A 12751-nucleotide genomic window follows, 5' to 3' on the forward strand; every position below is an offset into this window, starting at 1 on the left:
TAGATGACTATTCATCCACAAGAAGGGGGCTGGCACATGACCCTTAGCAAAAAATGTCACTGGGAGAATGCACAAGAGGGACGCAGAGCTATGGGCAGGTCTTTCTCTCACTGGGTGGGTTCAAACTGCCAACCCTTCTGAGTGCTGAACGGCTGCACCCCAAGGGTCTCGTCTAGTGGGTCTAGGCCCCTCCAGAAAGTGAGAGGGAAAGGCATTGTTAGATTTTCACGGTGTGCTCTGATGTCCAGTTACTGAGGAGTCTGAGGATGTGTCTCCATTTGTGCATGTGCATTTATTAGAGGATGAGGTCATGTGGAACAGGTAGGCTTCCAGTGCCAGCCAACTGCTGGCTTTTCTGAAGCAGTGGAGTTTTCCTTGGCCTCCTCGCCAACTCCCTTATCTGTTTTCACTTTAAGGATGTGTTTCCAAAGTACAGTTTTCTGAAATCTCTTGGCTGCAGTCAGGTATGATATTGACCGTTGCAAGTCCAAGGGAAAAAGAAGGTGAACGAACGGGGAGAGGTTTTGCATAGGCTGGGTTGTCCTGGTGTGAGTGCCAACTGGGACCTCGCCAAATGTGGAGAGAGAGACAGAAACAAGGACCCTTCCACGGGAAAAGTTCGTCCTCCAGCTCTGGCTGGAAACTAATGTCTAACAATTTTAGCTTGAATAAACAGACTGAGTTATTGTAATTGAGGAGGGACTATTGAGCTTCCAGTTTAACAGTTTAAGACTAGTCAAAGGAAAGTCTTTTGGCATGATGGTCTTATAAAAGATTCCCTTTTCATTAGAAACAAACATCTCCCCATGTTTAATAGTCACTGTGTCAACCCAGTTTCTTCATATTGTATTTATTCCATTTTGGTAAATGTCTTCCCTACTCCATCAGGTTTTGAGTTCTGCGCTCATGTGCAATTATGTGCAGTACCTAGTACACCGCACCCACACCAAAGTCACTGCCATGGAGTTGATGCCAACTTATGATGACCTTAGAGGGCGGGCTCGAACTAACTGCCCTTGGTGGTTTCTAAGACTGTAGCACTTCCACCAAGTTAATGCTGACTCATAATGGCCCCCGCTGGGTTTCTAAGACTGTAATTGTTTGTGGGAGTAGAAACCCCAGTCATTTTCCCTTGGATATGGTGGTGGTTTCAAACTGCCAACCACATGGATTGCAGCCCAATTCGTAACCACTGTGCCACCAGGGCTCCTGGTACACGGGCAGTGCTTCATAAACTATTGATTATGTAAATGCTAAAAGCCCAGCAGGAGGGTCTGATTAAAGATGTACTTATTCCACATGTATCTACTGAGCACTTGCTATATGTAGTACCTTATTAGAAGTACTGCAAAGAGATGAACAAATTAGATATAAAGATAATAGGAATGATCGTAAAGATTATTTCTTCATTACCTGTATTTTATATCCCTGGTTCTTGGCCACACTTAAGTCCTGGTCTTGCACTTTCTACATCCCTGGCTGCTTTGTTCTCTCCTTGGCATGCTTTAGGCTTTGGGATTTGGCTTGTTGATCTTCACTGGAAGTTTAAGTAGCCCCAGACTAGTTAGTAAACTAGGTATCACACTCAGCTTCTCTGCAGGATGTCAACATTCAGAAAGAGGACTTTTATCAGTTCCCTAGCCATTAAAGTTCACATGGTTGCCATGTGACCTGATCTGGCAATGGTCTGTCAGCATCAGCTGGAACATAGATTAAAGTGGAAATTTGCCTTAAAGTAGAGCAGACGTTATTTGGAAGACCCCTGGGTGTTGGGGAGATGCATGGAGATCAGACAAGCAGCGGTAGATATCAGCTATACAGCAGCACCCCAGGAAGGGCTTAGGGTACCAGCAACTGGGTTCTGTTTCTTTCTTGAATTATGGAGTATCCTTCAGTTCAGAGTCCTAAATCATATGGGGCTCAGCAGATGATGTTCATACAGTCTTAGATTTGCTGAATTGGAAGAGATCTTAGAACCCAGGAAACCCAAACTTTTATAACTCAGAGAAGGACTCTATACTCTGCCCAAGATCAGAGCTAACACATGGCCTAGTGACAGAGCCAATGTAAAATTGGGGGGCGGGCGTTAAAATCTTTTATTTGTATGCAAGCAAGACAAGGAATTCCTCATAGTCAGATTTGATAGGCAACCACATTGTATGAAGAATAGCCAGAGGGGTCAGCATTCTGATCTGCCAAAGAGAACAGAGGCAATGTGGAAGGTGGCCACAGGTTCTAAAGAACGGGTCCAATGAAAAGGGTTGCATTTTCTCTTGTGTGGCCCAAGAAGACAAACTGGACTCGGTGGGTACGCATTATATAGTTTTTCATTAATGCAATGAAACACTTTGTAGTAGAACTACCCAGCCATGAAGAAGACTCAGGAGGTGATGAGACACCCATTTCCGGAGGCATTCAAGAGGAGAGCAGAAGAGATGTGGTGCATCTGAGAGGAGACTTCTCCTTTGAGTGGTAGAGAGAGGGCAGCACTGTTATGCTGCTGTAGAATTAGAGAGAAGTCATGGTCTGTACATTTTCGGTTTCTGACAAGGGTTCTGATAAGGTGGTATGAAGGTATCTGCTCATGCCATCATCTTCCATGTGCGAGAGAGGTTCCTTTCTGTGCGACGTTCTGACTTCTGTCAGCCAGTGTCTGAAATCGCTAAATATAACTCAAGACAAGGCAAAAGCTCCACCTCCCCTGCCAACCCATCACTCATGGCGGTGGACAGGAGGGTGCACACATGGATAGGCCATTTGGGAAGCATGGGAAGCTGTGATCATGTGGCCATGACTTCTAGGGCTGGCAGCCTGTGGATGCGTACTAGACATCCTTGATCCTTTCTGCTCATTTTCTCTCTGTAGATCCTAAGCAGAAGCTTTTAAAATGGAATCCTTCCATTTGCTGTCATTCCCACCAGTTTTCTTTTCCCCCTCTTTATTTCTCCTATTCCTATCCTAAGGATCCTGGCATATGAGAGATCAGTTAAAGAAAGAACTTAAAGAAAGGGTTCTCACTCTCATATGAAATAGACATTTCTAGGACGATGTTGTTTATACAAATGGGACCAGAGCACCTTAGGACCAGAGCGGTGAGCTGAAGGTCTTCAGAAAATCTGTTCTTCCTCCTCTCTTCTTTCTTCTATAACCTGGATCATCTTTGAAGTACCACCAGACCCTGTTAAAGCATCTATTGCTCTTACCATCAACCGGGAGCCAATAACTCTCATAGATTCTGGTTGTTTAGTGCATAGTATGCATTTGAATCCTTTTTTCCTTGAAGACTGGGGGTTTGGCAGTGGAATCCAAAAGCAGAAAGGGAAGAGTCAAGGGTTTTACCACAGGGCAGACAAGGGAGCTGTGAAGTGTGTGAAGGTATCCGTTTGCCAAGCCATGGACAATCCCATTTGTAAGGGATCACGGAAATCCAATCTGACTCTCTGATAGTACAGATGAGGAAACCAAGGGTGTGAGTAGGGAGCTCATCAAAAGCACGTTTCCTTTGTGTTCAGCTTGAAACCTGAGGCGCTTGGCTGCTTCTCAATAGCAGTGGAAGTGATGCCGTCTCCAATGAAGGCATTGGCTAGATTATATCCTCTGCAGTGTTTCCTCCAGAAAGAAAAAGAGCATCACAGAGCAATACGGCATCATCCAAGCTCAGTCAAGTCTAATAAGGGCCCTCTATCTTGTTTGTATACGTTGGAAGCAATGGATAGCAATTTACTCTTTCATAGACTACATGGGTACATAAGACAATGCTCTTGAATTTCTTTCTCTGGATGGCAAGTCTTATTTACACATCTTCTCTGGCCCTTGTAGGCAACATTTTTGCTTATAAAATGCTAGAACTAGGTAGGAACTCTCCAAATGCCTGCAAAGTCGGGTGGCAATCCATCTTTAGAACTTGTGGTATGCTTATATGTATGCACTCATGCACATATGCAGGGTGTGTGTGTGTGTGTGTGTGTGTGGGAGAGAGAGAGAGAGAGAGAGAGAGAGAGAGAGACAGAGGGATTATCTGCATTCCTTTTATAAGACTTCTCAGACCAGTGATAAATGTTGGGGCCATTCCTTCCTGTTCCAAGGCTCAGTAGAACAGTAGCTAGGTCTCCGTATCTGGGGTTACGATGCTCCTGTTTATCCATATTATCACCGAGCATCACAGAGGCTCGAAATGGTTTTGTAATCTCTTTTTCCTTTGATGGGGCTTGTCAGTGTAATTTTTTCAACACTTTCAAAATCCCAGTTGTATCTAGTAACGGGAGATGGCAGGACCTGGCTGAGGCGGGGAGGCTGGGTCTTATCTACCCTCTAATTTAGTGCCCCTCTAAAGTGTGTCCAAGTTCCTGAGACGCCTTTACCCTGTAAGTTAGACCATTGTTTGTCAAGGGAAACATAAATGAAGAGCTAAAGGGAAACTCGGGCTAGGGAAGCAGATTCTTGCTGTTCTCCTCTGATTGCCAATACAGTATAGGAACTGGAATCAGTGTGGGACTTAGACTTGATGATTTCTAGAGGAATACAAAACTCTAAGAATGTGGGAATTATGTAGAACCAGGAACTCAGCCTAAGTTTGACTCATCAGAGCTCTTAATAATCAGGTCGGAAATTCCAAGGCATTATTGAAAGGGGTAAGTTTCTTTCCCTTTAGACAAAGTGAATTCTGAAACCATTTATATTCTCTAATTGGACTCCTGGATGGATGAGCCAAAGGCCATGCCCAGACCAAGAACAGTGACGCCATGGTCATCCCTATGTTTATTGTAGAAGGACAGCTGAGCTTCTACCACGGCATGAACTGTCCAATTATGGATCTCTGGATTGTATGATTTGGAATACACACAATTAAGGAATAGCTCTGGCCAAAATGGAATCTGCAAAACTGGTCTAGAGCCAAAAAGAAGTAACACAAATCATCTGGTCCTTTGCAGGACCAGAAATGAAGATTGCTGACTTTGAGCTTCTACTGGGAAAGACGCAGACGTTTAGGAGTCATGTACTTTCGTTGGCATTACAAGGCACTAAATTCTATTATTTAGCACTTCCCCCAATCTGATGAACCGGTCATCGAGTCAGCATTTCCCATAATGGGTACTTTCCTGAGCAGACATCATGAGCAGATGACAAGCAAAGCTAAGGCCAGTATGAAGAGTGGGAAGAGAGAAGTCCTATCTAGTCTCATGATGAGGAACCACTCTTAGAGGCAGGGCTACAAACCAAGTAGGTCTCCTGAGGTGGTAGATCATCACGATGAAAAATAAAACCTGACAACACTCGGGATGCTTGCCAAAATGCAAATCCCAGGGCCTGAATTCTGTTTCTGTGAGTGGGTCTTAGGAATCTGCATTAATAATGATGCAAATTAGCCTGGTGATGCTAATAAGCCTAAAAGTGAACATCTCAAATTCTATCTATAATTCTCTCTGTATAGTTTATTGTGCCAACCTGGCCAATGAACACATGTGGGACTCATTGAAGGGTGGAGAGATAAATGGCTCTGCGAGCCTCGCCTTTCTGGTCTCTTGCTTTCTGATGGTCAGATCATTGAGAGCCTGCCTTAGCTAGTTCTCTGCCTCAGCTGGCAAGGCTCACTTCCTGTGAGACATCCCTGAGGAGAAAGCCAAATGGACCTACCCTGATGCAGTCCCAGGTGCTGGAGAAGCCACGTAGAGACCCCTGCCAGCGCCGCAATGCTTACACGCTCACTGATTCGACTTTCCTCCTGCATTCAGTGTCCGTGCATGTGTTTTGTGACTTTGAGCAGGACTTTGTGAATCAGTGTTGGACATATAGGATAATGTTGAACTTGTGGGCTTGGACTGGACTGGTTTGGGACACTTTCTTAATGTATACTTACTCTTTATATAAAACCCTCTCTTATGTATATGAATTTCTATGGATTTATTTTTTCTAGTCTACTCAGACTAATACACTATCTATCGATCATGGTTGTAAGTACAAACAGTTGCTACTGTGATTAACAAATACAATCCATATCCCAGGAGGTATTAGATGTACATAACTGGGTTCTGATATACTCCCTGAATCGATATATCTTTATCATAAGGTTGTGATTCATGAAATTTCTTGGCTTTAAAAACCAATATTCATGCTTAGGAAAGCCAGAAATCATGCTCCAGAACAAATTCAGGTTTGAGGTTCAAATTACTGATAGCAGAATTTTCTAAGATTCTAGATGGATTCAGATTCAACCAACACTTACGGTCCTCCCCTCGCTCCTGAGCATTGGCTCTCTCAGATTCGCCCAGATGTTGGCAGCTTCCAAGGTCAGCCTCTTTTCACCTCCACCTATCTTTTGGAATCGATGAGCACAAGAACAGTCTGACCTTTATGAGGAGAAAGTGTGTCAGAAGAGGGAGTAGGGCAAGGATTCTAGAAAGGGGACAGACTTCAAATGCCCCCGTGTCTTACAAAGGCATAAGGTATGCACTGCCTGCCCATGACCTTCCCCTCATTGCTCTGCCTGTGCAAAGGAAGGCTTGACTTGTGCTGGAAGCAAGCTGATGGGAGGAAGCCTGGGCCTCACAGGAGTGGTGAGCCTGAGTGATCTGAGGCCTAGAGAATTGTGATTTGGAGATGAGGTGGAAATTGTCATCTCAGTATTTTGCGAGGAGATTCTGACTCGTGCCTTTTCCTTCCTGGGGGCCAAGTTGCAACATGAGCCCTATGCCTTTAGGGAGGGATTTGGTCTCTGAAAAACAGAGAGCTCCTTAGTGACAGAGCACCACCACACCCACTTCCCTCTGCTCTTAAGATTGACCACCCAGCCTGTGGACACTACCTTCTCTTTTGGGGACAGTGACATAACCTGACCCCTGAGCAGAAGGCTGGGCAGACGCTGAGGGCAATCTTCCCGAGGTTATTCCAGGGCAGCTGTCTTCAGTTCTGTCCTCCAGGGCTTGCATGGGAAAAGCAAAGGCTCCTTCCAACTAGATTTCTACTGGAGCTTATTGTGTTACCGTTTCAGCCGGAGAAATTTCAGAGAGAAAACTCATATCTAGCACTCAGATTAAGTGCTGTAAATGATTTTTTAGAGGTATTCGCTTATTGCTGGGAATATTGAAATGATAGCACCTCTTTTCTTTAAGAAACTGAGTAGTCTTTATTTTGTATTTCTAAACAAAGATTTTCATGATCCTGATTTCCCCTTGCCTTCTTGGTCCATTATGCTAGTTTGCCAATATGCTGTGATATGATCTTGTATTGTACCTATAGCTCTGTACATTTCCAAAATGCGTATGAATTCCTCCAGTAGACTTAGTTTACTTCACTCCTAGCATACATGTGCACTTACCTATGCACACACACCTTTTTCAATTCAGAGGACTATTCTGAACGATTAAGATAGTGTCACAGCATAGAAACATAAGGCTTTTGTTCCTCAATTCCATATTAGGGAAATGGGAGACAACCCAAAGCATAAAAACAAATGCCCAGGAGAACGTGCCTCTAGAAAATGTGGCAGAAGTTGGGAAGAAAATGAATGAGGAGATGATAAGAGTTTATTTTTCGTGGACACTAGAAACTGAGATCCTGCCTCCTAGATAGAATCTTGGGTTGGGAAGGTTTCTGTCTTGAGTCTCAGAGGTTGGTGTGTGTGTGTTTGTCCAGGTTGACTAGAGAAACACATCCAGAGATAGTCAGCTGTGTATGAGAAGGGGATTTATATCAATATAACTATATATTAACAAAACATCCCGGTCCAGTCCAGATCAAGTCCATAAGTCCTATACTCTTCCATCAGTCCCTCTTCAGACTCATGCAGCACATGCGATGACTCAAAATACAGGAAGATCACAGGCCAGTGGTGCACAGTCTTGTGGATCCAGTGGCAGTAGAAGCATCTCAAGGCACCCACAGCAAGGTGAAAACAGAGAGTGGGGCTCTCAAAGGTGTCAGCACATCTCTGGGTCGCTTATCAACATGAAGATGAAGACAAAGAGAGAGAGAGAGAGAGAGAGAGAGAGAGATAGAGAGAGAGAGGAGAGGAAATTTCCAGAATCCTCATGAAAACATGAAAAGGTTATGCCCACAAAGAGGCATCATCAGGCTGTGGTCTGATTGACAGGCTAGACTCCTCCCTATACTTATTTATCAATATCACATGAAATTATGTAACTGCCGCAGTATATTACTGAACTTCCTATGTCTCAGCATGGACCAGGCACAGCAGTACTAGGTGTTGGCAAACATAGAACAAAGGTGGTCAAGGAAGCACTGGTGTACGTATGGCTTGAGGTCCACATGAGCCTTGGTCTTCTCTAAGCCCCCAAATTTAAGACTCCGCCTCAGAGAAGGCAACGAATTCTTGTCGGGATAGAGTTTAAGTATATCCAAACAGCACTTTAAACTATCGATGTATTTGTTACCACGAACCCACAACCAGAAAAGCATAATTTCTTGTAGACACCGCCTGTGGCTTGCACAAGCTAGCACACCCTGCCTTGGAAAGCGTCCTGAGACATGGGGCGTGGATTGCCACCCAGTTAGTCAACTCCTACGTATTCGATACCTTGATGCTGGGTGGGGCACTGCTGTATGTGGGTAGGCTCCAGACTCGTTAGCTGAAGTCTCTCTTCTCTGCAGCGCACTTCAGAGTCAGGCAGAGTCAGGGCTCTCCTAGCCACATGATTTTCTCTTGATCCTACATGATTTGGGAAAATGAGTCAGGGCAGATGAAAAACACAGAGAAAACTACATGTGAATATGTCTAGGTGCACTCATCCTAGACCAACCTGCTCGGACCCACAATTGACCATTTCCTTTCATCCTCTTTGCCTTTTATGCGATTCCTCAGATATGCTTCTTCTAAAAAGTCATTTCAAAGGTGGAGAGGGGTAATCAATTTATGTTATTATCGGGTGGGCAGCCGCCCCAGAAGTCTAGGAAATCTACCACCGATTTCAAAAGCTTCTTAAATTTTTTGACATTTGAAAGCAAACAGAGAGTCTGCCAGATAAAAGTGAACGGAAAACAACGGTCAAGTTGATGTCCAACTGGAGAGCCACGTTCCTCCAAATTCCTTCCCTTTTACACACTGCCCATTATGAAATGGTCCCACAGAACACGGATGGCGCTCTGAAAGAATAAAACAAAACAGCACACACAAACACATCCCAAAACGATAAAATTGCTCAATTGGATTTTCAGCGCTCAGATGGACCCAGGACAAACTGTCAACAGTGCAAGGCCCAGATAATATTTACATCCCTTTCTCGATCATTAAGGTTTTAATGACATTCAAAACCAGGAGGAGTGCAGCGGAGCTGTTGAGAAATGTATAGCAGAGCGAAGACTATCTCTCGCCCTTGAAGGCTCTTCCCCTCCCGCCTCTCTCCCCTTCTCTTTAACAAGTTAGCAGCGTGTGCCTTGCCCTGGTTCCAGCAGCGATTATTAAAATAAAAAACACCACCTTTGGCCATAAACCCAAGTGAAAATTGAAACATGCCGATGAACGTTTATTCTTTTTCACTTCAATAACTTCCCCTTACATGGAGAACTTTATTTGCCGCGAGAGGTCTTTGGGTTAGGTAATGAAAAAGCATGGCGGTTCAGCAGATCCAAGTGATCAGGGTCAGGAGGCAGTCACAGACGCGGTGTGCTTCTGGACCTTTGGCCTTCAAGGGCAGCTTGGGTGTGTAAGCTACATGTACTTGAACCCCAGCTAGCCTCTTCTCTCCCTGTGACACTTCCCTGACTTCAAGGTCATGCTAGTGGGTTGGGGGTGGGGGAGAGAGGGGTTGGGTGTTGGGCTAGCTTTAAGCCAGTCTGCCCCTCTGTCGGTTTTGTTGTTGTTGCTAGCTACCATCTGATGGCCACCAAATCCTGGTGGCCCCATGAACAACAGAAGAAAATGTGCCCATTCCTGTACTGTCTCCATATCGATTGCAAATCAGACCATTGTGATCCCTAGGGATTCCACGGGCTGATTTGCAGAAATAGATTGTCAGGCCTTTCTTCCTAACCAGTCTTAGTCTAGAAGCTCTGCTGAAACCTGTCCAGCATGATAGCGCGATGCAAATTTCCTCTCACAGATGGTTGGCGACTGTGTATGTGATGGGTTGGCCCAGAGCATCCACCATCTCCAGCATGAAAGGCAGTATTTCTCCCATGGAACCACTCGTGTCTTTCTGCTGCCCTTCTTCCCAGACAGCTTTGTTCCTCTCTGCTGGCAGTCTGTGACCGACTCCACATTTTCCATCAGTAATTTAAAGGATCGCTTCTTCTGTTTATCTTGCCCATTGTCTAACTCGGACATGTATATGAGATCCTTGAAGTTCACATGGCTTGGGTCAGTGACATCTTCATTCTTTAGCATTTTAAAGAGGTCTTTAGCAGCTGATACAGTTTGAGGGCTTGACTGTGGCTTCCATGCACACTGATGGAGGGTTCAACTAACACGAAGTCCTTGATGTCTTAGGCTGGTTTCTTTGGAGAAGCAGAGTCAGTGAAGTTGATACTTGAGGAAACTTTAAAAGTTCCATTTATCTCCTCATTCCAGTTTTTCATCAAATGTGGGCCTCTTGTAATTGTCTTTGTGTTTGAAATATATAACTAGAGATAGAGGGAGAGATTTTAGCTCAAAGAAATTATTCAGATGATGGTAGATGCTGGCAACTTGCATGTGTGTGGGTCAGAAGTCCGTCTGGAGGCTTCAGATTTGTGTAGCTGTAGGGGTGAATCTGATACTGGCAGGTTGCTAGTTAACTGAGGTGAATGTCTCCAAGGTCAGCAGGTAAGAGGACAGAGTATTGACTCACTTGTTTCAAAGACTAATGATTCCCAAGATTGGCAGGTAGCATGGCAATTCTAAAGAACCAGTGGTCAGACAATAGACCAGATACGGGACCAAATCCTGAAAAATCAGGAGAGCCTTGCCTGAATGTCGATATATAAAGGGGCTTCAAAAAATTTGTGGAAAATCAACCATTATCTTTGAATTCAACTTTTCCAAGAACTTTTTGAACCTCTGCGTACATATATATATGTACCCCAAGGAAACTCCCATTTAATTTATTTCACGAATGTGATTATTTCAAATGTGATCTTATCATGGGGGATGACCATATCATAATGTATAAATCTCTGAGAATTACAGCCCTACCAAGTGGGTGCACAACATCAGTATTTTCCCCACTTGTTGCTCATTGGTCCAGTTTTGAGGATTTTTGAGTTCTTTATGTTGGGGTGTAACCCATACTGAAATCTGCATGCTCTCTCATGGTAAGAAGCAGATGACACTTCCTGGCTTGCTAAGAATGAAGCAGACTTGGTGACAGTGGCAAAAAGGCTGGGCAATGTCGTCTTTATTATGAGCAGCAAAGTGCTCAACTAAAGATGCGATTGCTTATGATGAAAGAGTGGAAAGTCATTGGAAGACCACGAGTAGCCCCTGCCAAAGCTATTAATAGCAACCCAATCTTTACCCATGTCATTTCCATGTAATGATTTAGCCGTCATATCTGTTGTTCATCTTTCTGTGAATGCATGTTTTCATAGCGAGTCATTTCCTCGTTTGTTTTTGTCTCTCTGACTTTTTGTCCTTGTCTTTCCTTCAGTCTTCCCCCATGGATTTTTGTTCTCTGTCCTATTAAAAGCTTCCTGAAGTCAATCTTGTATGAACCTTGCCAGCCTCAGATTCCTAACTCAGTGAGAATTGGATACAGAGGAGAGGGAGGGAGGGAGGGAGGGAGGGAGAGAGAGAGAGAGAGAGAGAGAGATTACATCTATGGACTCCCTTTGTTTTGTTTTCAGAATCTAAGGACACGGGTGTGTGACACTTTGAGTAGCTTATTTTATCCTCATCAATGTGCGATAAACTCAACCCGCTTCCCAAAGCTGTCCTGGGAATGGGTTGGAATCAGAATCTTCTTTGGGTTCTGTTGTTCTATTTCCTTGAGGTGTGGCATGCTGTGAGCCCATCATCCTGAGTAGCGTGATCCGTATCAAACCTCCTATCCCTCTTGTTTATTTTCTCTGGGCTGCTTCTAGCCAATCCATATGAGCTAGCTCTGGCTGCCTCCCTTTCCAACATAATTAAATGCAGTAGGCCATCCAGTTGCCTCGTGAGAGTGCATTAAACCTATTGATGAAATATGAAATGATTCCAAGTGCTCATTATGCAGTTTTCCCAGGAGGCTGCGGGGCAGATCACAGGCTCAGACCTTCCTGCTTACAGTGCGAGGAAAGGAGGGCGTGGCATCTCTGGACATGTGCAGCTCGGCCCACCGATTCAGCTCCGGCATCAAATGGTTCACCAAGAGTCGTCTATGATGTCTTTGCCCCACTTTTTCACCCTAGGGTACTTGCTCTTATTTGAAAAGGAGCAACCAGGGTAATGTCATATCGTGGTTGTGTTGTGTACTACCTGCTACATGTTGTTAGGAGGAAATAGAAAAACAAAACAAAATAAAACTGAATGAACTGATCCATGTGTACAAAGAGCCATTGTTTGGGTCATAGAGGTGAGGTCATTTTACCCAAGATACAAGATTCCTTTGGTCACAAAAGGGGAATGAAAGAAAATGGGAATGATCCAAGGCAGCTTATCTCAGTGGAGTCGCTAGAGGGCCCAAAGCATGCTAAACATGGTATATTCGTGCATGTAGACAGTTACCGCGGGTATCAAAGACAAGGACTGGTCTTAGAAAATTACACCCTTTCTTTCCCTGCCCTCCTATATAGATGAAGGGACTTTTGCTCCATCCCTCAGGAAAATTCAGAATTGTAG

This window comes from Tenrec ecaudatus, chromosome 13 (assembly GCF_050624435.1).
Source record: "Tenrec ecaudatus isolate mTenEca1 chromosome 13, mTenEca1.hap1, whole genome shotgun sequence".
In the NCBI taxonomy this organism is placed as follows: domain Eukaryota; kingdom Metazoa; phylum Chordata; class Mammalia; order Afrosoricida; family Tenrecidae; genus Tenrec; species Tenrec ecaudatus.